Genomic DNA, 27,569 nt, shown 5'->3' with positions numbered 1-27,569 from the left:
TTAGATGATGCCAAACTTATTAGCAACATCGAATACATTGTAATCTGTACCCAGTCAGACATATGCTTCCCTTTCACTATCAGGCCTGATGGGTGTTAACTTTAGCTACATTAATTTCGTATAATTTCTTAACAGCCTATTTGATTTTGTATTTGTTCACCTTGATGTCAACGAAGAAATCCAAAGTATCTTTGTCCTTAATTTTCTTTGTTAGAGACAAAAAGAACTGCACATGCTGGAATCCAAAGTAGGCAGGCAGAGACTGAAAGAACACAGCAAACCAGGCAGCATCAGGAGGTGCAGAAGTCGAAGGTTTTGGGTATAACCCTTCTTCAGGAATGGAGGTGGGGGTAAGGGGAGTTGTAGGTAAAGGGTTATGGTTCGGGATTGGGGTGGAGTGGTGAGGTGGTGTCGCAAACTGAGTGGTCAGAGGGAACTTTATGAAAAATAATGGTCCAGTTTGTTCCTCCTGGGCGCACCCTTTCTGGAAAACTTGGATTGCTATCTCAGTCTGAGTATCTTTAAGCCTGAGGTAGGTGCTGTCCTAATTTTGTTCTGCCTATGACTATGAACTCCCTTCAAACTGGCCTTCTTTGCTTTCAAGGTCTTGGATTTAGCTTTAGCTTTGGCTACATCATGCTTACATCAGAGACTCATCTGGAAATGCTTTAAACTTTATTTCTACATCTCCCGCAAGCATGTTTTCAGTTTCCAACATAACAATCTGAAAATATTTGTTTAAAATTATTGATTGATATACTTAACTGACAGAATCTTAAACTCCACCATTCCTCTCATGTTAAAATAGATTTCCATGACTACCTGGTCAGATCCACGCCCTCCAACAACCCACCCTCCTGTCCTGGCACCTTCCCCTGCCACCGCAGGAATTGCAAAACCTGCGCCCACACCACCTCCCTCACCTCCATCCAAGGCCTTAAAGAAGACTTCCACATCCATCAAAGTTTTACCTGCACATCCACCAATATCATTTATTGTATCTTCCTTTCCACCTATCCACTCCACCCTCCTCTCTGACCTATCACCGTCATCCCACCCCCATCCACCCATTGGACTCTTTGCTAACTTCCCCTACCCTCCTCCCCAACCTATCACCTTCATCCCCAACCCCGCTCACCTATTGTACTCCAAGCTACTTTCTCCCTCCTCTCATTTATCTCTTCACCCTTCAGGCACTCTGCCTGTATTCCTGATGAAGGGCTTTTGCCCGAAACGTCGATTTTCCTGTTCCTCGGATGCTGCCTGAACTGCTGTGCTTTTCCAGCACCACTGTAATCTAGAGATGAACCAAATCAGCCTTTCTACCTCTGTATTCACAACATAGTTAAATTAAACCTGCATTAATTACTCAAGTGGTTCCTAACCAGACTTTTGAGTAATGAATCCCAGACTTTATGAATAGCTTTATGAATGACTTTATGAATAATTTTGTATCTCAAACAAAATACTTTACAATTTATTAACTACACAATTGCTTTAGCAAAAGAACAATTAAACAACAAGGAAAGCTGAGGACTATGCTTCATACCCGAAACATTTGTGTCCAGTCCCAATTCATACAAAGACAAGACAGAAAAACAAACACAATTAAGGGATAAATAAAATGAAACAAAATTGGCCAGCTTACTTAAGTAGCTTTCACAATGCATTATTCACAGGCACACATGTGGACTCCTTAGTTGCTTTTCCGAAACATTGATCAGGGTTACCTTTCCAGTTCATTCAGATAGAAGCAGTAATTCTAACTCAGATTTTTACTCTTCAGGCTTCTGGAAGCTGGTGTAGCAGATTAAGAAGGGACCTTTCAAATTTCATGCTGTCTCACCATCTCCCAGAAAACATAATTAAAAAAAACTTAAATTCTGGTTCCACCCTGACAGACTGATCGACTCTTCCTCAGGCCTTAGTCATCATTCAACAATTGCCATCTGCTTGAAAATAGGTTCTGTTCAGACTTGCTGGAACCAATTCTCAGGTATTGACCTTACTAATAGTCAAGTTCTGACATCTAACACAATGCTCTTCTCAGGGTTGCTGTGTCTGTCAGAACTCCTCTAATCAAGAAGCAGCCTAGCCTGACCTCACAAACAAATACTTGCTTGATCTGTTCTTTTCCTGTTATGACAGGCTGTCCCAAAGTCCACAAGTCATTTCCAGCTCACAATTTAAAATTGATAAAAGAATAATACTAAAAATAATGAAAAAGAAGCGAGGGTTCTAACACTCCCCTCAGTCTGATTTACAGATTCAATTGTGATTTTGTTGTTCAAAGTAGGATAGAAGGCCATGGGTCTGTGATCTGTTCTTGAATTTTCCACTCAGCAGCTGAAGTGGGTGGAGTAAACTTAGTAACATTATCCCAGACTTTATGGTATTGAAAGGGCTGATTGTCTCTGGGTAGTAGCATCAGGATCCAGACCAGTGGGTGCTTATGGAGAGAATACCCACTGTGTCTTGGCAAAACTTTGATTGGTCTCATCTTGTAGTACTTGTTCATGTTATCTTCTATTGAAAAGATAATAGGGCACCAAATACAGATTAGTGTTGAAGTTTTGTCATTGAATAAGAATTCACAGGCATCACTTTTCTGCTTCCTGGTCAGAATAATGATATTTGGAACTTCTTGTACCACATTTTTGTGTTTAGGATGAAGAAATATGTGAAGCATCTGAGATAATGCACAGTAGTAGTTGAAATCTTCAAAAGCTTTGTACAGCGAATTATGGGTGAATATCTTCACACTGTTCCCTGCACTGTAGAATGTGCATTAGAACTGTCAGGACAATTTCTGTGATTCCTGCTGAGCATTCTAGATAAAATGCAATATGAGATTTCTGACAGTTTCCCTAGATTATTAGATGATGTCAAAGAATTTTGGAAAAGTAGAGTATCATTCTTCTGTTCCAGCATTGCTGAGGGACCATCTCGCATGTACAGAACTTTTTGTGCTCTGTGATCCTATATTATCTGAGATCTCATTGAGTTTAATCTGTCTGCTGACTGATGGAAGGTCATTGTGACTGCTTTGTACAGTTCGGGTATTCCATCATCATCTTCAGGAGCTGCATGTAGTGATTCTTTAGCACAGTTAATCACATAAACTTACATCACTATCACAGTAGATAGAGAATTCTGCTCATTCTGCTTTGGAAGAAAACCAGAGGGATTTTGATATAGTGCATCATTGTCTAGAGAGTAAGGCACTGCTTGTTTTTCTTTTTTATGTGCTGCAACTGAGTAGATTGTGGTATGTTCAAGGTTCAAATACTGGGTGTTTACTTGCCTATGATCTTCTAAAGAATAGATGCATCCTCTTTAACTAGGATGAGGTGAAATGCATCATGAAGTTGATCAAACCTTTGGGTTAGCTAAAGCATATTTTGACAAATCATCCAATATTCTTAATATGAAGCTTCAGTTGTTTGGAAACGTTGTGGCAAATCTTAGCAAAATGTCATATAATCTTCTTGCTATGAAAGCTCATGTTCCTGGACAGACTGAGGCAATTCCTTACAAATGAGATATAATCATGATCTTTGTATGGAGTGTCTTATACCACCTATAAAAGATTTAGTTGTATACAATAATATAAAACAAAGAACCGCAGATGCAGTAAAACTAAAACAAAAACAGAAATTGCTGGAGAAACTCACCAGATCTGGGAGTACCATTTTGGTTCAGTGACCCTTCTTCAGAACTGTATATTAAAATTGGATAGTTGTCTGTCAATTCAGCAAGAATACCTGCTAATCCTGCAAGATATAAATAGTTAGAAAATCACACAACACCAGGTTATAATCTAACAGGTTTATTTGGAACTATTACCTGGTGTTGTGTGATTTTTAAATTTGTTCAACCCAGACCAACACTGGATATCTCCAAATCAAGATATAAATAGGCTTATTAACAACATTGCAATTGCGGGTAAGTGTTGCTATGAAACAACCTTTAACTGAAGTACATTGCCTCAGACTCTAATGTTTGAAGACATACAGTGTCAGCCATTTATAGTGTCAACCAGTACATAATAATTGCTCATAAATTGATACATTTTGAACTCAAATTGTTAACATGTAACTTGGACCAGATGAGCTTTTACAACAACTGGCAGTAGTTTCACAACTGTCATTAGTGAGATGAGCTTTCAATTCCAGAACAATCTGTTGAATCAGCTGCTGTGGTTGCATTTAAACCCATGCCTCTAGAGCATGAATGAGGTGCTCATAATTACCAGTTCAGTGACATTACCATTGCACCACCCACCTTCCTGGATGTATGGGCTGGGGGGAGCAGGCAGGTGGTGACATAATGGTAATGTCATTTGAATAGCAATCCAGAAAACCAGACTGATGTTCTGGAGACATGCATTTGAATCCCACCAAAGCAGATGGTGACATTTGAATTCAATTAAAATCTGGAACAAAAATTAGCATAATGGCAGTCATGTGACCATTACTGATTGTTCCAAAAACACATCTGGTTCACCAATGCCCTTTAGGGAAGGAAATCTGCCAACTTTGCCTCGTCTGGCCTACATGTGTCTTTATACCCACCATAATATTGTTGACTCTTCACTGCCTGCTAGTAAATCAGGGATAGGAAATAAATGCTACCTGGCCAGCAAAGCTCTCAATGATTTCCATTTGATTGAGAAACTCTAATTTCCCCGTTTTATTCTTCCTCCTGATCAATTTGTTGGATCTGCACTATTCACGAACTAATCTTGTCAATTAGCCTGTAGGAAGCAATCTTGATTTACAGAATGGTTGAAAATTCTGCTACAGTAAAAGCTTTGATTGCCTCAGCTGAGCATTCATGTTTACGTTGCTGAATTGCACCTCAGTGACATAATCTCAAAATGATTCTTTCCATCTTTTCTGCAAAAGTGGTAGGCATTTTGATGGACTAGGTGATATATTTTGGCCTAGCCAACTAATAGATTCAGAGTGAGCATCAGAGTTGCTCCCCAAGTCACAGTCCATTTTTACGATGTTTGCTCAGCATGCCTGGTTTAGTGGACCACTTACTTAAATGTTGTATATGAACTGCAAAGATGTTAGCGATTTTGTCATTGAGGACACTAAACACTATTTTACCTCAAATATACATATCTTTCATCATGTCAAAACCACAGGAATAGGACAATCTATAAAAATCATTAATAAAGGAGTATACCAATTCACTTGCATTTTGAGATGGCTGGTTAAAGTGATTCTTCCTGAGGCTAACATAGGAATTGAACACTTTGTACTGACCAAAGATCTATTGTGGACTCATCAACACTTTGTCTGAGGATAACATCACTGCATTGGGACCTACTACATAAAGGAAATTATTGATCTGGAGCAGCTGTTGCTTTGAATGGAGATTTGAGTCGGTTCTGCAGCTGTGGAAGTTTTTTCCCATACCCCCATCTATATGTTTGCTTTGATCCTTTGACAGCATTGAAGGGCAGTGCAAGGTACAGGAACAGCTTGGCTGATGCAACACAGCTGTCATGTTGGAGTTTATCATACTTCAGGTAAGTTTATAACTTACAAGTATTTTGGGGGATGGGGGGTCTTCTTAAGAGTCTTGCCTCATGATTCTTCAAAGGAAAAACAACTTACTCTAAATTTATGTCCCCACCAGTGCCACCGTATGGGTTTGTCTGATCTGATAATCTCTGGTCAGACCTCAAGATGTTTCTTCAAAAGTATTTACTAGCACTGTACTCATGGTGATCTTTTAGTAGAAATCCCATCCCCAATCTACTGTAAACCTAAATCTGCAATTTAGTTCCTGTACATGGCATTGTTTCATAATGTTAAAAATCAAACATTACCAGGTTATAGTCCAACAGGTTTATTTGGAAGATTTGTTTGTTTCATAATAGTTAATAATTTTGCCTAACAAATGAAAATTGATACAGTTTAGTTTCAACTTTTTCAATTTGCATAACCTCAAAAACTTTCTCAGAGCAGATTTTAAGATTTCACTAATCTTTGTATGTAAATCTGTTTTCTCACATTACTCCTGAATAATGTAGCTCTGGTTTTAAGGCAATGCCCATTTTTTCTGAGCTTTCTGCCAGAGGAAATAGTTTCTCTCTATCTACCCTGACAAATCTCTTAATCATCTTAAACCACCAGATTAGATCAGGCCTTAATCTTCAATATTCAAAGGAATACAGGCTTAGTCTCTGCAACCTGTTCTCATAATTTAACTGTTTCAGCCCTGGTATCATTTTGCTGAATCTGCACTAGAATGTCTCCAGGGCTAATATATTATTCCTGACATGCAATACCCTGAAATGAAAACAGTACTCCAGACTATTTCTAGCCAGATCTCTATAATTCTCGTGTTTTTGCAATCCGGACCTCTTGAAATAAAGACTAATATTCCATTTGTTTTTAAAATTAGTTTCTATACTCTGCTAATCCCCTCCAAACTGAACTAGTATTCTATTTTGTCATCTACCAGAAGTTTGGATCCCAATGGGGGATTCTGTATGCAGGAGTTCTTCTAATTTCTTTGGGGATCAGAAATCTAAATCCAAGGCTGCATGCAACCGTTGTGATCTGCCTGAGTCCACAATTTACATTAACGTGGCCTCTTGTCTAGTATTTAAAGAAGTTGCTACTCAAATTCTGGCTGTATTTCAGTGATTTTTGGCTATCCAGTACAAAGTGAAGCAGGCATTTCAGAGCATCTTCTTGCAGAGATCTTCCAGATCCTGGATACAGTGGTCATCCACAAGTTCTAGTAGCCTTAGGTCCAAGGGGTCAATCAGCCTGACAGCCCAACTTTCCTTGGCCATGTCCATGGAGAATGATCGTGCGGTATATGCTTGAGGTCTGGTATGACCACTGACTACAAAAGGTATAGGAATGCAGAATCAACATCAGGAACAACACTTTAATTTGGTAAGTTTTGTTTTGTTTCATTCATATTGTCACTTTAAAAAGTGGGGACAGATTTAAATTTGTTCTCTTGATTTCTTTTGATGGGATCTATGCCATCCTTTCAGCCATTTCATGTGGATGAGTAAATACCCTTATCTCTTTCTTGTGTCCAGGGTAGATAACTTTATGCTTCCTCACACTGAACCTCATTGCATAGGTTTATCCACTCATGTAATTTATCAGTGTTGTTTTGTAACTTTCTGCTTCCATTTACAGTGTTTATCTTATAACTTAGTGTTGGTAACAAATTTAGATGTTCAGTTCTCTATTTCTTCATCCAGGTTATTTATAAATATAGCGAAAAGCTACAGCCCCTGTACAGATCCCTGGGAGAGTAACATGGGGTGGAAATTTTGCTTGGCAGGACCAAAGGTAGGCAAAGCTGCACTTCTATGTTCTGAGCATCATGTTAGCTTTTCAATATGGTTCCACCTCCCATGACTTTGAAAGAGCTTCTTGAAAGCTTAATTAAGGGCACTCTGATGTTCAGATTTTTTAATCAAGTACACTACAAACCCATTGCAATGGGGGCGTCCATGGAATGCTTTCAGCAGCAGACCAAGTGAACAAGGGAGGCAGAGAGTCCAATCTATTTGAAAGGTCTCAACAACAGCAAAACACGTTATGTGGGAGACCTTCCCTACATGTCTGAAGAGCCAATATTTCATTCCCTCCTACTTGCCTAATTTGTGGCCAGTGACCAGGAATAGTGGTGCCTTCACTGGAAAATCCAGAGTTCAAGGTTATAATGTCTCATAAATGTGTTTTTTAAAACAACCTCAACCACCTCTTAAATACTTATCCAGCAGATCCAAAGGTTTTCCCAACACTTCTTTGATCCCACTTCAAGGGAAGCCAGCAAAGGATGATTCAATAACATGAAATCAACCCAATTCAATTTCTGGGACTTTTCCATCCTGCACACTTCCAAGCCTGTCCCATTGGACTGGAAAAGTCCTGCCCAACATTTTAGGTCGATATCTTTCAATCCAAACTGGATAATGTTAAATCTCTAACAGGCACAGCGGGAAAGGAAAGGAAGAAGGGGGGAGAACAAAAGAGAAGGTCCATTAAGGCATGGATGTGAGAATTAAATGACCAAAGGGATGATTGTACAAGGCAAAAAGAAATGACAATTAGACAAGAAAACAAATAACTAAGCTAGGGAGATGTAAAAGAAGAATCATCAACAGCTGTATCCTAAAGGGGACAGATATTAGGATCTGAAATTGTCAAACTGGTTGCTGAGTGTGGATGGCTGTAAAATGCCCAATAATGAAGTGAAGACTCAAATAAATGGTGTCTAGAAGTTCAGGGTCATCTTGCAGACTGAATAGAGATGCTCCATAAAGCAAGCACCCAATTTATGTTTCACCTCCCCACTCTAAAGAACAGGCAAACAATGAATCATAACTAAAGTGGTAGCAATTTGCTGTTTTGAGCTGTTGGATGCTGTTTGAGGACTTGATTAGTGGAAAGGAGAAGATGAAAGGGCAAATGTTTAGGGCAGGGTATAATGTATTGCTATAAAGTTAACAACTTTGTTATTAATCCTGAACTGAAAATGTGTTGCTGGAAAAGCGCAGCAGGTCAGGCAGCATCCAAGGAACAGGAAAATCAACGTTTCGGGCATAAGCCCTTCTTCAGGAAGCACTGAATCCTGAAGCACTTTTCAAGGAGTGATAGTGTCCCAATTTCTAAACCAGGCAGCCTGAAGTGAGTAATACACTGCTCAACAGGTTGACCTCAAAATATCTATTATTGTTGGGTTGGGGTACCTGGTTGGCATGGACAGGTTGGACCGAAGGGTCTGTTTCCATGCTGTACATCTCTATGACTCTATTGATCATGCAACTATCAAAATTGTGGAAACTGAATTAGATAAATCTTGGAATAAGAAACAAAGTACTGGAAGTTCTGGCTGTGTCTGTGAAAGAAACAAGAGTTAATGTTGAGTTGAATATGGTTCCCAAGTTCTGAAGAAATATATGTCTTGAAACATTAACTGTTTCTTATGCTTGCAGACCATGTGGGTAATTTCAATACTTTATTTTTATTGCAGATTCCCAGCATCTGCAGTATTCTGCCTTCATTTCAGATGAACCTTCATCTTGTTTGCCCAGCAATTCCTATATAATCTGTAATTTTACTATGCCAAAGACAACTTTAAACTAAATTAGCTCAGTGGGAATCAGACTTGCCTCTACTATAACAGCAGTGGGCAGATTGCTTTTTCAGCACCTTGGCAGTCTTCGTGGGGTCAGGTAATAACCAAATACCATATCCTGTTTCACCCAAAACGGGCAAGCTTCCTTTGCTTCAGATGTTGAAAGCCATTCAGCCCGTTTTCCAAAACAGTATCAGTTGGAAGTCCGTTTAAGGAGTGACCCTCTGGAAAATCGCTTTTTTTATTTGTTGTTGTGCAAGACTTATATTGCAAAGGCAGAGTAACTGAAAACCAAACAAACAACAGAAAAGTGGCTCCATCGAAGCTGAGCAGAACTGAAACGTCAACTCTGTCCCACTCTCTCCGCAGATACTGCTGGAAGCAGCACAACTTGTTCTCAGAAATAAAACCGTACAACAGAGGCTTGATGACAGCAAGAAGCCCCCCAGCTCCTCTCCCCATGAGAAATGGACAGGGACGCAGTGGTAACAACTCCAAACGCGGGTGGGGTCGCCACTCTCTTTCGCGTCCGCCTTGGTGGCGCATGCGGCCTGCCTTCCTTCCTCCCTCCCTCCCTCGCCACCCCCGACCCCTCCCCCTCCCGCGGGGGCGAAGGGGGGGTGACATGTGACCCTCAACTCCTCCTCCTCGCCATCTTCTGTCAAAGCGAAGTTCGACTTCCGAGTGGAATCCTGCCGCGCGCCGTGTTCCGCCCGTGGAAGGCGCGAGCCTGCCATTGGAACGCGCCGATTGTCTCATCCGTTCGGCCCTCGGCCCCTGCGTTCTGTTGATGCGCGCGTGCGCGCTCTCGGAGGAACAAGAGACAGACATAGAGAGAGAGAAGGGGAGCTGCTAGCAACCAGACACAGGTTTGTGTTTTTTTTTAAAGCACTTGCGTGGAGTCAGTCACTCCTCACCTTCATTTAGTTTTGTCTTTTTTTTTGCTGTATTGATGACAAGAGGATTTTTACACAAAATAAATAATGGTAAGTGAAATAAGCTGGTGCGACTGACTGTGAAAGTTTGTAGCGCACCTCCTAAAATAATGTCTGCTGCTCCGAATCGTGATCTAACTGCTTTACACCTTTCTGTAATCGTCCTGCACTGTTACATGCAGTGCACAGTTAGTAATACCAGTCCGTCACTGGGGTAGTGGAGGGGGATGTGTGCGGTAATCCTTAGGCGGGCTTCTTCATTGAGGAAATGGATTGCGCTGCATCTCCCAACATCATCCGTGCGGGGTTGAGAATGTACACACGTGTAAAACCCTAGCTAATGTTCATTTGTTTTGCCTGTCTTTTATTCGTCCTGTGCTATCACATGAAGTGCTTAGGCCTTGTCTTTCTGTGTGTTTAATGTGCCTTTCAGATTTCGCAGTTCTAGCATTTGGTCATGTATCCAAAACATGATCCAAGCACACTTTGGTTGTTTTACGAGGTGTCTATGTGTAGTAAAATTGCTTTCTAATAAGGGCATTTTGCTGTTGAGGTGACCTTTCTCTGTCAGTTATGAAGAGAAACACATTTCACCAATTCGTAAGAAATTTTACTTGATATTTTGTTCCTAAACCGTGTTGAATGATGTTCCTCCCCTGTTGCACACAACAGAATGTTGAGAAGAAAATTCGCTTTATCCTTTGAATGGACATTTTAACTTTTGTAATTAGATTATACAGATCAAATTAACATTAAAAGTCAAATTCCTCCCTCAAACTGAGATATCCCCTCTTCTTAGAGTGCAGACTTGTATTTAAATTTATTTCTCGTTTGGTTTGTCCTGTTTGAATTTTATGGTCCTGAGATGTTTGGAAAGAGTATTTCTCACATTGTGGCATACAACCTGTCATATGGGAAAAGGTTCAAGGCCTTGTCTCAATCCATGTTCAGGCATATTATGGCACATCTCTAGAATATGAGATTAGAACCTGGACCCACTGGTCCCGTGCACTGTGCAACAAGAGCTGTCCAAAATTGACATAGACTACATTAAGTGAGCTATCTTATTTGTTAACTCAAAAAATGCAATCAAATTTGTCAGGTTGACCTTCCCTAGCATCGATGCTCAACTGCTGTTGTTTAACCTCTACTTTCAAAGTGATGACTAAGACTGTCCCATCATTTTCCCACTAATTTTCTTGCTGCTTATGTGTGGCTGATTGGTCTGTGGAAGTAATACTTTCTCTTCTTTCAAACAAAAAGAGGGCTATTCTCTAAATTAGAGAGAGAGGTGGCTGGTAGTTTAACGTGAGGGTCATTGCCTCAAGTGAGGGGAGAGATTGAGGAGGAGAGTTCATCATAGGAACCTCAGCCCATGCTTGTATTGAATCTATGCTGTCAGCATCACTTTGTGTTACAAACTTGCCATCTCGCCAACTGAGCTTTAAAAACAATGATATAACATTGGCAGCTGCCAGTCTTGAGTCAGATTATTTTTTGATCTCTCTTGTTCTTTATTTATAAAATCATTTTGAGTCTTTATTATTATGTGCCTATATCAGGTTAGGTGAATTGGCCATGCTAAATTGCCCGTAGTGTTAGATGCAGGGGTAAATGTAGGGGAATGGGTCTGGGTGGGTGCGCTTTGGTGGGTCGGTGTGGACTTGTTGGGCCGAAGGGCCTGTTTCCACACTGTAAAGTAATCTAATCTAATCTAATCTCTTTGTGGCTTTTCTTTGTTTTTCTAATTCTCTTTTTACCTGCCCCTGCTTTCTTTATACCTGGGCTTTCTGCATGTCTATACTACTACGTTTCTGCAATCTTAAGTTATTGGTGTCTTGACATCTCTTATCTTTTATTACTGATATTCAGGTTTGAGTTAAAGTGGAAATATGTTTTATTGCATGGCACTTATCTGCACAAGATAAATGCAAACATGAAGTCCAATTTAGACAGATTCAGAAGTAGTGAATATTTATTTTTAAAAACTTCCTTTTTGGAATGCATGGAACTAGAAAGAGGTGCACCTGTAATTCTGTTCTTGTTGCAATATAGATTGTATTATGAGCTCTTTACCTGATTAAAGGCAGATTGGCTGTATCCAGATCTTTGCCATTACCTCCTTTAGCGAACTGCTGAAAGTGTGCAAGAGTAATATTCCTGATTGTGCACATTTAGTTTACTCCATTTAAAGCACTGTAGCCTTTTCCTGACAGTTATCGACTTAGCACAGTAATGATTAGGGGCTGAGAGGAGTAGTACATGAAAATGATCTGTGAATCACTCTGCTCTTTAGTGCTTCAAAAGCAAAATATTGCCAGACCAATTGCGTGCGTTTTTCTTTGACAAATGTCAAGTCAAAGAGAGTAAATCGTATTAATAAACAGAAAGAATTGCATGTGAAATTACTTGAGATTCAATTTATTTTTAAAATGTACATGTTACATTATAGCAGTTTTGTTGAATCCCCACATGGCAAATTGATGCTGTTCAATTTTTAGAGTGACACAATACCGACTTGTGTTAGAGTTGCAGCCAATGGGCATGTGTGGGTGTCACTCACTAGACATTGATTTGTCATCCATCCCTAATTGAGCGTAGAAGAATCAACCAAATTACTGTTAGATAGAAGTCACATATCGGTCATATCACAATTTTGTTTATCAGAATAAAGTTCAGTTGTTGGATTTTTAGTCACCTGGAAACTGAAAGAACACTTGCTCAATGGTATAAGAAAAATAATTTAATTGTTTGATATCTGCTCCAGTCATGTTATCTCTGGCTACCTATAAATGACAATATATTTAGATATCAACTAGGAGAAAGTGAGGACTGCAGATGCTGGAGATCAGAGCTGAAAAATGTGTTGCTGGAAAAGTGCAGCAGGTCAGGCAGCATCAAAGGAGCAGGAAAATCGATGTTTCAGGCATAAGCCCTTCTTCAGGAAACGTCATTTTTCCTGCTCCTTTGATGCTGCCTGACCTGCTGCGCTTTTCCAGCAGCACATTTTTCAGTTCTGATCTCCAGCATCTGCAGTCCTCACTTTCTCCTAATAGATTTAGATATGCAGGATTGCTTTATAAAGCATTGAAAGCAGAACTGGCTTTTGGAGGAAGAGTTCTAGTTGCTCTTGAACTTTTTTTGGTGCATCTAGAATGATTAGGATGCTAACTGAAGATTTTGGTTTTGTTTAGCTGGCAATGTCAATTTTAGGATAACAGTTGAGGTGCATGAGTGACAGAGAGCACTGCATGTCTACCACTGAGGGTTGGAATGTGCAATTTTGTTAAGCTTCGTGCAGTGTCATCCAAATGTGTTCAGTCTTTGTCTTGATAGATTTGTTGAAAAAAGCAATTGAAAAGAATACAGTTGTTAGAGTAAAAGGAGAGACTACAGGAGTTTTGTTAGTTATCAATAACAGGATTTGGGTGTCTCTGGCTGAGCCAGCATTTATTGCCCATTGCCTTGGGAGGTGGTGGTGAGCTGCCTAATTAAACTGCTGCTGTTGGTAGACCCACAATTTAGGAAGAGTTGCTGGATTTTGATCTGGTGATGCTGAATAGTATCTGCTGACCTTGTACTCCTAGACGGTGGTGGTCGTGGACTTCAAAGGTGCCCATTAGATTTAGATTAGATTAGATTAGATTCCCTACAGTGTGGAAACAGGCCCTTTGGCCCAACAAGTCTGCGCCGACCCTTCGAAGAGTAACCCACCCAGACCCATTTCCCTCTGACTAATGCACATAACACTATGGCCAATTTGGCATGTCCAATTCACCTGACCTGCACATCTTTGAACTGTGGGATGAAACTGGAGCACCCGGAGGAAACCCATGCAGACACAGGGAGAATGTGTAAACTCCACACAGACAGTCACCCAAGGCTGGAATTGAACCTGGGACCCTGGTGCTGTGAGGCAGCAGTGCTAACCATTGAGCCACCGTGTCGTGCTGTCTAAGGATTTTTGGTAAACTTCTGAAGAGCATCTAGTACATTATACACACTGTTGCTACTGAGCATCGGTAGTGGAGGTGGATGTAGTATCAATCAAAGTCTGCTTTTTCTTAGGTGGAATTATGAGTGTTGATGGCGCAGCACTCACCTGGGCAAGTGGGGAGTATTCCATTGCATTCCTGACTTTGCCTTGTAGACAGCGGGCAAGCTTTGGGGAGTCATTTGCTGCAGGATTCCTAGCCTCTGATGTGCTGCTGTGGCCAAAGTACTTTTATGGCTACAAAATCAGGAATTGCTGGTAAATCTCAGGTGGTCTGGCAGCATCTGTGGAGAGAAACCAGAGTTAACATTTCAGGTCCAGTGAACCTTCCTCATATCTGGATTTGAAATGTTGTCTCTGATTTCTCTCCACAGATGCTGCCAGACCTGCTGAGCTTTTACAGCAATTTCTGTTTTGGTTTTTGATTTCCAGCATCCGCACTACTTCCAATTTTTATTTGTTATGGCTAGTCTATTTCAGTTTCTGGTCAATGGTAACCCCCAGGATTTGATAGAGAATTTACTGATGATGCTGCCATTGAATGTCAAGAAACGATTGGATTTGTTATTGGAGATGTCTATTGCTTGGCACTTTGTAACCTGAATGTTGTTTGCCACTCTTAAATGTCTGAACAGTGGTTGGAAATAGCAAGTGACAGTATATGCAAGGCAAGGGGCAGAGCACGCAAGCCAATATATAGAGATTTGATCATTTTTGTTTCCTTTCTGGAATTTCCTAACACATAAAATTTTGATAAAATGTCTATAGTTTGAAAATAAATTGTCTTAGCTGAAACATAACTAAAAACATTCAGTTTCTAAGTAACAGATTATCACACCCTTTGAGATATTATATAATGTGCTTGTTTTGTGGATCAGTTGGATCATAAACTCCTTTGAAGCTTCTTGAGCTGTGAATCTTTTTTTTGAGTTTTTAAAACATCTGAAAACAGAATTGCTGATGAATATACAGTTGATTTATAAAAATTGCATACATTTTGTATCATGTAAATTGGTGACCTGATTATCTACCAAACCTGTGACTTTAAAATCCAATTCAACGACATTCTGTCAGAAGTCTGAAAATTGCATTTGTGACTTTGTATGGGAGTGTAAAGGTTGTTCATATCAGTGTAAAAAAGAAATTATAGTTTAGCATCACTTGGCCATTTTAAAGAATAGTTGCTGTACGTTTGTCTGTGCTGCGGATTTCTGACATTTTAAGACAAACATTTTTGTCCTATAACATAGTGTTAAGGTTTCCTTGTTTTATGCCAAATGGATTATTTAATGTTGAATAGACAATAATTTAATTCACCGTATGGAGCTATAGATATTTGCACTACTACTGACTTGCATTTTTCTTGAAAAATTGATGGAGTCCCTACAGTGTGAAAGCAGGCATTTGGTCAATTTAGTCCACACCAGTGCTCTGAAGAACATCATCTTATTTGCCTACCCTATCCCTGTAACCCCACATTTCCCGAGGCTAATCCACCTAGTCTGCATATCCCGGGACACTTTGGGCAATTTAGCATGGCCAATCCACCTAACTCGCACATCTTTGGACTGTAGGAGGAAACTAGAGCATCCAGAGGAAATCCATGCAGACATGGAGAACGTGCAAACTCCACGCAGTCATTCTAGACTGGAACCAAACTCAGGCCCTGGTGGTGTGAGGCAGCAGTGCTAACAACTGAGCCACCGTGCTACCCCTGGAATAACAGGATTAAATTCCTAAATGTTTAAAATCTGGATTTTAAAAAATATTTGATATCAGTGGACAACAGATTAGAACATTAGATTATTATTGCAATGTCATTGTCTAATTATAAATCCTTCCAATGACTCTCTGCCTGTCTCTGCACCTTTGTTTTTGAAGGTCAAGTATTGGGGATGTAGACATGAGGCCAAGGAATAGTGCAACGGTTTCTGTCTGTGTTCACAATTTGTAACATTTTGATGCAATTCATTGGCTGGTCACAATCATTCTCAATTTCCTATTCCTTAATTTTTAATGTCATTTGTTTAAATTTTTCTGAATTAGATGTTTCTGCTCTTTGTCACAGCTCTTTACATAAAGTAATTAAATCGCCGGTGTTGCCCTCTCCCAGTTTCAACTTCTATTATTGTTTGTTAATCTTGAATCTGTTGTTGAAATTCAGTTTATCTATTCTTTAAGATATTTGAGCAATGTCTCCTGAGCTTTTCTCTTATTGTGAACAGTTTAGCTCTTGGCTTCTCCCTGTAGGTCCAGTGTCTTAAACTGCTTTCCCTTTCCTGCATAGGCACCTTCAGATTAGTGTTAACATCTCTCGGGAGTGTCTACTTGTTCCTATCAAGACCCAGTACTTTTCCATTGTTTTGCACATTCGTTTGTGAGCAACCTACCAGAACTCCCAAACCCCATCCTCTGCTGTGTCCTCTAACCTACCCAATTGGTTTGCGTGTGCACTTTTGAAAATTTGTTTCAAGTCTTATCTTTTTTCTCAACCTGTCCACGCCTGTTCAGTAAACTAAAGAAAATGCTGCAAGTGTTGGTATTCTGAAATACCAGTTCTAAAGAAAACCGAGCAAGTGTGGCAATATTTGTGGAGAGATACAGCGAATGTTTTGAGTCCAATATGGCACCTCTTCAGAACCCATTTTCTGATGAGGTCATATTGGACTTAGAAGGTTAGTAAGTTTTGAGAGTATTTGTAGCGCAGGTTGAAGTTCAGGATATGGTTTGCTTGCTGAGCTGGAAGGTTAGTTTTTAGACGTTTCCTCACCTTACTAGGTAACATCATCAGTGAGCCTCTGGTGAAGCACTGGTGTTAGTGACCTGCTTTCTATTTGTGTTTAGGTTTCTTGGGTTTGTGATGTCATTTCCTGTTCGTTTTCTCAGGTTAATTTCACATCTTCCTTGACAGATATAGCTTTACCTGCCCTCTGTTGCCTGACAGTAAGATTCTCAAGGTCTCCTAACTTGGTGAGAGGTCCAGCAATATGAAATAGGAGATTAGTTTTTCAGCTTTATCACAGTTTGAACGAGTTCTTTGACTAGCTTGGGCAAAAGCAAATAAATGAAAATAATTGAAGAATAAATGTAGTTTGATGTAACTATTGGAGTGAAATTAATTTTCTTCATCTCTTTAACAAGGTTTTCCACTGCTATATTCTAAATTTCTGTGTAGACTTAATTATAGTCTAATCTCTTTTATCTGTCTTTTCTTGTATGTTCAAATAATTCTGCCTTAGTGATGTTCTCCTGTGCAGACCAGTCATTTTTCTTTGGCTTCACCAAAGGTTTCTTCCATTAGATTAGATTAGATTACTTACAGTGTGGAAACAGGCCCTTCGGCCCAACAAGTCCACACTGCCCCGCCGAAGCGCAACCCACCCATACCCCTACATTTACCCCTTACCTAACACTACGGGCAATTTAGCATGGCCAATTCACCTGACCTGCATATCTTTGGACTGTGGGAGGAAACCGGAGCACCCGGAGGAAACCCACGCAGACATGGGGAGAACGTGCAAACTCCACACAGTCAGTCGCCTGAGGTGGGAATTGAACCCGGGTCTCTGGCCCTGTGAGGCAGCAGTGCTAACCACTGTGCCATCGTCTCATCCCAATTGGTTCAGAGGCTTTCAGTTTGTGGAATTACGCAGATACTTGTCGAAGATGTCATGCACAATGTTACTAGGTTATCAGAAATTATTTGTTGGTATGAAAGCTACGTTTTGAATAACGTTTCTTTTGGCTTGTGCTGTTTCATGGAAGATTTGTTCTTAAATATTTATGCCTCCCTTCATCTTAAATTGTTAATCCTAAATTACCCATTTGCTCACCTTGATGCTTCTGCAGTGAATATTCATCCTATGATAACATTTTGATTGCTCTGTGCCTATGTAATGCAGTCAACTCTAGCCAGCTGTCTACTTGCTTTATACGTGGTCTTTTATAAAGCCCCACTATTTGTTGGGGCTTGTACTTCCACATTGCACATGTTGCTTCCATCAGGATGAGTATTTTTCATTTACTTAATGGTGTCCATTTGTTGTTTCTTCTGAAATGATTAAATGTTTACTTTTCTTAACATGAATATTCAAGCAAATTACATGACGCACCTGAAATTATAAATCCACAGTTGCTGCAAAACCTAATTTGCAGTCCTATTTTTTTTGTTCCCATTGATTGACAGGATAGATCGTAGTTGTGAGCTAAGCTCTTAATTCACTAAAGAAGATACTGTTCATAGAGGAAGGGATGTATTGGGATTATAATAGAAAATTACTTAAGCAGCACAAGTTTAAATGTTTACTCTGTAATTGTTGGGTAACCAACTTTAAGTTTTGCATGGCACAAAGGCCATTTTGATTTTATCCTCTAATTAAACCAGTTTTGACACATTATCTACGTTAAGTCTGTTTAACATTGTTTGTTTTAATGTCGATAAGTTAGAGCTTGGCAGCTCATTGTTGCAAGATTTCTTTCAATATTGTTTTTTGTGCAATCCAGGTGGTGCCTCCACACCCCATGTCTGGGTGCAGGATCTTTCCTCTCTTTGATACACCCATGTCCAGTTTTTTTCTCCTGGTCTTGTTTCCCATTTCAAAATCCAGAATCAATTGAAAATTAAAACTTCTATGTTTAGAAGTCTGAGTACCAGTGGCTCACAAATGCTGGGAGAAAGTGAGGACTGCAAAGCTGAAGAATATATCAAAGTTGAAAAGTGTGGCGCTGGATAAGCACAGCAGGAATACGGGGCTTTTACAATTTTGTTTTTAATTACTCTTGCTTACTGGGGAGCCTAAGCCCTGGATGAGGAATTGGGAGAAGAGCAATGAAAGCAATCTTAATGAATCGGTACCCTTCTATGTTCAAGACCATGTGGAGAATACACGGATGGTGGCAAGTGTCTGGCTACTGGCAAATTATCAATTTTATAGAAGAATTATGTTTTCTGTTGGACAAGTTTGATTTACTCTTACCTTATCTCAAGCTGCAGGGTGTGCAGTAGGGCTGCTTTAAACCATTACTTATGAAACATGCAAAATCATAATGTGTATATGAACATATGAATCACAACTATGAGTGGGGTACTTCAGTGTCCCTGCGACCAAGAGTGGAAGAGCACCACAATTAATTCAGCTGGCTGAGTGTTAATTTACCTGACATTATACTCTTATCAATGTACTGCTGCAAATGTGTTCAGCTGTGGCCTTTTTATAGGTAGGGGTGACCACCCAACAATCCTTATGGAGTCAGGCTCTGCTTTCACATTGAGAGTACCCTGCATACTGTAGCATTACCATGCTAAATGGGACAAACTAAGACTAGATCTAACAGCTCAACTGAACTAGAAGTTTTTAGGCCATCAAGAGCGGGATTGTATTCTACCACACGGCCTGGCATTTACTCCACTGTGCCATAATCGTCAAACTGGGATACAAGTCTGCGCTGAACAGAGTGTGGGAGCACCTGATGAAGCTACAACACAGGACGGTGCTTGCCAAATCACAGCAGCATGCAATAGAAAGGACTGAGTGACCCCACAACCAATTGGTCAGATCTAACCTCTGCAATCTTGGCACATACAGTTGTGAATGTGGTGGATAATTAGCTGAAAATGTGTAGCTGGAAAAGCGCAGCAGGTCAGGCAGCATCCAAGGAACAGGAGAATCGACGTTTCGGGCATAAGCCCTTCCTCAGGAATGAGGAAAGTGTGTCCAGCAGGCTAAGATAAAAGGTAGGGAGGAGGGACTTGGGGGAGGGGCGTTGGAAATGCGATAGGTGGAGGGAGGTCAAGGTGAGGGTGAAAGGCCGGAGTGCAACCGCGAAATGTAAAACTTGCGCCCACACCTCCCCCCCCCTTACTTCCCTCCAAGGCCCCAAGGGACACTTCCATATCCGCCACAAATTCACCTGCACCTCCACACACATCATCTATTGCATCCGCTGCACCCGATATGGCCTCCTCTATATTGGGGAGACAGGCCGCCTACTTGCGGAACGTTTCAGAGAACACCTCTGGGACACCCGGACCAACCAACCCAACCACCCCGTAGCCCAACACTTTAACTCCCCCTCCCACTCCACCAAGGACATGCAGGTCCTTGGACTCCTCCATCGCCAGACCATGGCAACACGACGGTTGGAGGAAGAGCGCCTCATCTTCTGCCTGGGAACCCTCCAACCACAAGGGATGAACTCAGATTTCTCCACTTTCCTCATTTCCCCTCCCCCCACCTTGTCTCAGTCAAATCCCTCGAACTCAGCACCGCCTTCCTAACCTGCAATCTTCTTCCTGACCTCTCCGCCCCCACCCCACTCCGGCCTATCACCCTCACCTTGACCTCCCTCCACCTATCGCATTTCCAATGCCCCTCTCCCAAGTCCCTCCTCCCTACCTTTTATCTTAGCCTGCTGGACACACTTTCCTCATTCCTGAGGAAGGGCTTATGCCCAAAACGTCGATTCTCCTGTTCCTTGGATGCTGCCTGACCTGCTGCGCTTTTCCAGCAACACATTTCCAGCTCTGATCTCCAGCATCTGCAGCCCTCACTTTCTCCCCGTGGTGGATAATTAAACAACTAACTAGAGGTGGATGCTTGATTCATTCCTGATGAAGGGCTCTTGCCTGAAACCTCAATTCTGCTTTTCCTAAGATGCTGCCTGACTTGCTATGCTTTTCCAGCACCACACGCTCGACTCTGATCTCCAGCATCTGCAGACCTCCCCTTTTTCTCCTGCTTCACGAATATCCCCACCCTCGATGAAGTATTTGCATTCATTTTCAGTTGGAGTTGCAAGTTCATCTTGGCCTCCTCCTGAGATCCCCAACATCATAGGTGCCAGTCTTCAACCAATTCAGTTTATTCCACATGGTATCAAGAAACTGCTGAAGACGCTGCATACTGCGAAGGCTATGGGCCCTGACAGCATTGTTGATTAGTTAGAGTCATTCCTAACACACAGGTGGTTGTTGAAAGTCAATCATCTCCTCTCACCCAGAGCATCGCTATAGGAATTTGTTGATTGCTGCTACTGTGCATCTGAGATAAAGGGAATGAATGTTGAAGATGGTAGATGAGTTGTCAGTCAGTGCCCCTTCTGCAAGAGGCTCGCCGAGGCTCCTCTGGCAAAATCCATGTCATCAACCACCCACAAGGACGAGGGCAGCAGTTGCACAGGAATACTCCCACCTATAGGTCCCCTCCAAGCTGCACACTAACCTGACCTTGGAACTGTATTGCTGCTCCTTTTGCTGAGTTAAACATACTCTAGGTGTTCCTGCACCCTGTGGACTGCAACAGTTTTTAAAAAGAAATGCAGCTCACCACCAGTTTCTCCAGGATATAGGTAATAAATGCAGGATTAACTGACAACACCCACTTCCCATAAATTCATTGTATTTTTTTAAATTGCTATTGGTAGATTAAAATGAGTCATAATTCTGCTACAATAAAAATGCTGCAATGCATGGAAGGTCACTCAACATCTAAGAGGAAATAGATTTACAGCCAACACATTTGCTCTTATCAGCATTGTCTTGTTTACAATCAAGTATTATTGTATGCATTGCTCAGCTAGTCATATACATGTACCATGCTAAAAAGAGTAGTATTGTTCAGTGGTTAATTATGGACAGACATATACAACTACATAATAGAGCAAACGCTGGAAAGACTCCGGTCTGCAGCATCTTTAGATACAGAAAGAGATTTAACATTTTAGGTTATTTCCTGATTTGTTGTGGTGATTATTTGGATAATTAAATAGTGGGAGGATGATGGGATGCACATTGTGAGCAGTATGTCCAAATTTACTTGCAATAGTGGATCTGTATCTTGCTTAAAAATGATGTAAAGCAGACAAAAAAAAGCCTTCACTGACTAATTCCTGCCCCCCCCCGCCCCTCTCTGTTAAGTCCATGATTCTGTATTGCATAGTTTTTGGACATATTAGATGCTATATTAATCTTGTAAAGCATGATCAATCACTGTTTGCGTTTTTGACAGAGTCAAAGCTGTATCAAAATCATGATTGATTAATGCACATTCTTTATTGTTACCAGACCACATGGATGCATTGTGTGTTATCTATACATCAGTCATCAGCAGGCTTTTGCAGGAATGAAGTGTTGACTTACAGGTCAATTATCAATTCAATAAAAGCATTACATTTTTCTGTAAATTCAATTTACTCCCTTACCACAAGCTGCAGGGTGTTCAGTATGGCTACTATAAACCATGATTATAATTTTGCATGTTTCAAAAGCTATGTTTATATGAACATATGAATGAGGAATTGACCATTCGGCCACTTAACCCTGTTCAATTGTTAGGTAAAATCATGGCTGATTAATTTGTAACCTCAAATCTATATTCACACCTACCTATGAATACCTTTCACTTCCTTTCTTCACAAGAATCTCTCCATATCTGCCTTTAAAACTGTTCAAGGTTTCTGCGTCCACTGCCTTTTTCAGGGAGAGAATTCCAAAGATTCAAGTCCTCGGAGAGAAAAATAATCACCTAATCTGCGTTTTAAACGGGCAATTTAAATTTTAAAACTGTGAACCCTAGTTTTGTAAAAATATGTAAAGCCTTTCATGAGGGCACACATTTATGGGCGGCACGGTGGCACAGTGGTTAGCACTGCTGCCTCACAGCACCAGAGACCCGGGTTCAATTCCCGCCTCAGGCGACTGACTGTGTGGAGTTTGCACGTTCTCCCCGTGTCTGCGTGGGTTTCCTCCGGGTGTTCCGGTTTCCTCCCACAGTCACAAAGATGTGCAGGGCCAGGTGAATTGGCCATGCTAAATTGCCCGTAGTGTTAGGTAAGGGGTAAATGTAGGGGTATGGGTGGGTTTCGCTTCGGCGGGTCGGTGTGGATTTGTTGGGCCGAAGGGCCTGTTTCCACACTGTAATGTAATCTAATTAGTGCAAATTTCTATTTCTTTAACGCTAAGTTAGTCTTAGTCTGGAGTTTATTCCTGAGTTGGAATTACTGGACTGTCCAAAATATGAAACTTATGGATTCAGAATTTGTCCTTTGAAGGCTTTATTTCAATTTTATTTTCTGATGAGCAGTATTTTAGGATAAAAAGTTAAAGGATTGATTTATCTAATTTAAAAATTCTAGACATGCCGTTTACACTTAATAGTTCTTTAAAAGTTGTTAGTACAAGTGGAAATGTGATTTGTCACTTTGTAAATGCTAAGAGAAGTTCACCTGCTTGATTGGGTATTAAGAATGGCATGAGCAGTCCATTTTACACTCTGTCCAATTTGCTTTATTGCAGTGTAAAGCTCTTCCTTTAATAATCACGAAGAATTCTGACTGACTAGGGCACTAAGAAAACTCTGTATAAAGAGCATTGGAACCTTTTCAATATCTATCAAAACGAGCAGATGGGGCCTTGTTTTTACCAGCTCTTCTGAATGGCAGGTGTTTCCAAAAATGCTGTATTTCCTCAGTATTTTGGTGTCATTGGGTTCAGTATCATATTTTATTTACTGTTTTCTAGCCAATTAGAATTAAACTACTTGGCCATAGTTTGCTTTGTTGGGTTGAATTACTAGATGCAAATTAGCCATTAGGAATAAATGCAACTATTAGACTTTTTACAGTAACTAGACACTTGGTGATTTTAATCTAAAAGCTAAAATGAGATATGGATTGTAACCTAAAGTAAGTAGCTTAATTTTGCATAATCTTGATGGGGTATCCTGTTCCTTGTTTTATGTACATTCAATTCTGAAAGTGGTATGGGCATTTTTTATGTTGGACTGAGGACCTGCATAACTGCCTATTCTTTTTAATTGAGACACCTCTGCTTCCTTCAGTTTAGGAGGTACGTAGACTGTAGCTATGACAATATACCTGGAACGAGGGAACAAATTTTATTTTTATTGACTTTAGACTTTTATTAGTATAAGGATAGTGTCTTTTCACTGTTGTTTTAAATAAATGGGATACTGATTGAGGAGTGTGTAGGTAAGGTTATTTTATTTTACGTTAGGATTAATCCTCGGCACAACATCATAGGCCGAAGGGCCTGTTCTATGTCCTCTATATGAAATGAGGAGAAAGCTGTTTTTACAATCAAAACAACTTGAAAGAGGGGCTTCAGTTTTGAACACAAGTAACCTGACACCTATGGCAAACATCGTAAACAATTGTTTAAACAAACAGTAATTGGAGTTTGTGTTTCAGATAATTTGGAGCCAATGGGGGCTACTAATACAGCTTTAGCTGGCAAGAAGAAATTGATTTGGTCTATGGACTAGTGACCAGTTACCAGTGACAGATCTTTTTTGCCTACCAACAGCCGTGCAATTGTCTCTCTGGTAACTGAACATCTTGGAGCTGGGGATATGTTAGAGAGCGTGAAATCAGTGTCCCGTTCTCCTCCAGCTAAAGAGTGGTTGCTCTGTTCATTGCAGTCAAACTCCTTGTAAACCTGAAGAAAACCAGTTTTTCTTTCCTGCAGTAGCTGTTGTTTGCTATGACTTAGAAAAAGGTCTCTGACATATTAGTTAAAAGTGTACTAGCCACCTACGTCTCTTGCCAACCAGTGTAAGTGACCAGAAGACATGTAAGACAGCAGAATGATCAGAAAGATAATGTCAACAACAGTACCTGGTAGCAAAGACTACTGAACTGTCTTTTTAGTTTTTCTCCTCTGTCCATAACCTAGTTTTCCTTTCCTGCTTCCCATCTGTGTGTTTTAAGGGGGAATTTATAAGGGAGTTAGAATTTTAATAGTGCTATGTTAGTGGTTTACAACTGTTTACTTGTAGCATGAATCAAATTCCTTGTAATAAGTGTGATTCTTGTCTAGTACAGAAACCTGCTCCATGCTTTCCATCAACTTGGGTCTAAAAGCCTAATAAACTGGTGATCATTTGTGTATTTGGTAAAATCTTTCACACTTGTGACAACTCCAGGAATAGCAGGACTCTTTTCAGTCTGCAAAACCAGTGAATTGTGTAACTGGTGTTTGGGATCACTTTCTACATCCACCTGTTTATCATTAGGCCTTTGATTTATTGCATGTAAAATTTTGTTCCAATGATAAGTTTTAGAGTATTCCTGGAACTTGTTTTGGCATTTTTGGGAATGAATCTGCAATTTGACCTTTTAGTTGTTTATGAAATGATTTAAACTGTACAGGATGGTAGAGAACCTCTATGTAATATTGGATTAAAAGTCAAAGAATTGACAAGAGTTTGAGGAAAAGATTATGTTGACACATTGGAAGAACACCCAGCTTGCTGGAATGCGGTCTAGTTTGTTAACCTGATTGAGGGATCAATAAAGGCAGTTCCTATGGAATATGTGATATTGTTATGACACTGGGTAAATCCCTCTGCTAAATTAAACCAGCAACACAGAAAAGATTCACCCCTTGCTGTAATCTCTCAAAATTTGAGAGGTAAAGAACTATCCCGGAGGTCACGATTTAAAGTAAAAACTGACAATCTTACTCGTTAAGTCCAACAGTGAATATTAAAACCAGCAACTATTTACAGCTCCTTTCTCTCAAACCTATCTTTTATGTCCCACTCTACAATACTAGTCCAACTTTTTAAAAAAAACCCTGATTTTAAGATTTACAAAACAAAAATCATGTTTCAAAACCAGTCAGCTTTGCCGAATATCTTCTGTAGATTTTCTCCAGGTCAGTTTCAATGTTCTGCTGTGCACACCCCTTCCCCAGACAAGTACCTCTCCGAGAGCTCTTGAGCTAGCAGCTTACATTTGTTGGTCTTTTTGTAGTTCTCCCTCAACTGTTCAAAATGTTCGATTTTATACCCCAAAATATCAGATCATTTCATTGGTTTTAATATTATCAAAATACTAAATTCAAACTTGATTGGATTTTGGTATCTTAGGGCATAATTTAAACTGGCCAAATTTGAATTTGTTTTTGTCTCATGGCAACCCAGCTACTGTTAGCTGTTTCGACCAAGTGTTACATTGTTACCTTTATTCAGAACACTTTTTGTGCTATGTCTGGCAGGTCTTGCTAGCTTTTCAACTCTCTTTAAAAAAAAGTGCAGGACATCTACACCTTCATAACAAGATATATTTGATACATACGACTCATATTTTAAAAAAAAATTAGGTGCTACTGTGAACTGTTTCCTTATAAATTGGACATTCTAATTACAGTTGAAAAGTTAAGCTTCTTTCACTCCATATTACCCAGCAGTGCACAGTTTGCTTTGCTTTTAAAAGAATAATTGAGGCACATCATACGTATTTTTTTTGCTGAAGGCTGCTACTCCTGGAAACAAAATGAAATGCTGGCTGATTTGGCCAACAAGCTGGCTATTTCAAGTTTCCTATTGATTCAAGATCAAAGTGTTTAATCGCCAGAGGGCATTTTGGCAAAGATTTATCAATAACTTGTAATTCGAGTTAAGGTTTGTATGGGCAATTGAAGAACCAGTAAAACATTATTTCTTTAACCAACATAATAAATGAGTGTTAAAACTCCATTGTAGGTATAAAATACATAAACTTAATCTTGATAAAAAATTCAAATCTATCAAGTTTAGTTTAATCACCTTCTGCTGTTCTGGGAAATTTTAAATCTCGTATGGGATATTCAAAGTAGTGTTCTCAAGAATGCAAATGATTACTTAAGAGGGCATTAGAGTCATAGAGTCATAGAAATGTACAGCACGGAAACAGACCTTTCGGTCCAACCCGTCCATGCTGACCAGATATCCAAACCCAATCTAGTCCCACCTGCCAGCACCCGGCCCATATCCCTCCAAACCCTTCCTATTCATATACCCATCCAGATGCCTGTTAAATGTCGCAATTGTACCAGCCTCCACCACATCCTCTGGCAGCTCATTCCATACATGTACCACCCTCTGCATGAAAATATTGCTCTTTAGGTCTCTTTTATATCTTTCCCCTCTCACCCTAAACCTATGCCCTGTAGTTCTGGACTCCCCGACCCCAGGGAAAAGACTTTGCCTATTTATCCTATCCATGCCCCTCATAATTTTGTAAACCTCTATAAGGTCACCCCTCAGCCTCCGACGGTCCAGGGAAAACAGCCCCAGCCTGTTCAGCCTCTCCCTGTAGCTCAGATCCTCCAACCCTGGCAACATCCTTGTAAATCTTTTCTGAACCCTTTCAAGTTTCACAACATCTTTCCAATAGGAAGGAGACCAGAATTGCTCACAATATTCCAACAGTGGCCTAACAATGTCCTGTACAGCTGCAACATGACCTCCCAACTCCTGTACTCAACATGCGGCGTGACATCGAACAATTCTTCCTTCGCCTCCGCGCCTACTTCTTCAACCAAGATTCTCGCCCACCCTCTGATGACCCCTTCTCCCACCTCCAACATACCCCATCCACCTGGACACCCCGTGCTGGCCACTTACCCGCCCTCGATCCCTTCATAGCCAATTGCCGCCGCGACATTAACCGCCTCAACTTCTCCACCCCTCTCACCCACTCCAACCTCTCACCCACTCCAACCTCTC

General features: G+C 40.4%; 1 protein-coding gene and 1 pseudogene across 5 annotated transcripts in view; one reads left to right on the top strand and one right to left on the bottom strand.

Annotated features, from left to right (window-relative positions):
* On the bottom strand, positions 1-27,507 carry LOC122550235 (large ribosomal subunit protein uL23-like; annotated as a pseudogene).
* pals2a (protein associated with LIN7 2, MAGUK p55 family member a) overlaps positions 9,808-27,569 on the top strand; it is a 157,650-nt gene continuing 139,888 nt past the window's right edge. For all 5 annotated transcript variants that reach the window (XM_043689710.2, XM_043689709.2, XM_043689708.2 and 2 more), the window contains exon 1: positions 9,808-10,001. The gene's annotated coding sequence lies outside the window, so the exon portion shown is untranslated. The remainder of the gene's footprint in view (positions 10,002-27,569) is intronic.

Source organism: Chiloscyllium plagiosum, unplaced genomic scaffold, assembly GCF_037043375.1.
Source record: "Chiloscyllium plagiosum isolate Xiang-an unplaced genomic scaffold, Cpla_swu_hap1 HiC_scaffold_5, whole genome shotgun sequence".
NCBI lineage: Eukaryota > Metazoa > Chordata > Chondrichthyes > Orectolobiformes > Hemiscylliidae > Chiloscyllium > Chiloscyllium plagiosum.
The sequence above is the reverse complement of the archived record's forward strand: the minus strand, read 5'-3'. Positions and strand labels throughout refer to the sequence as shown.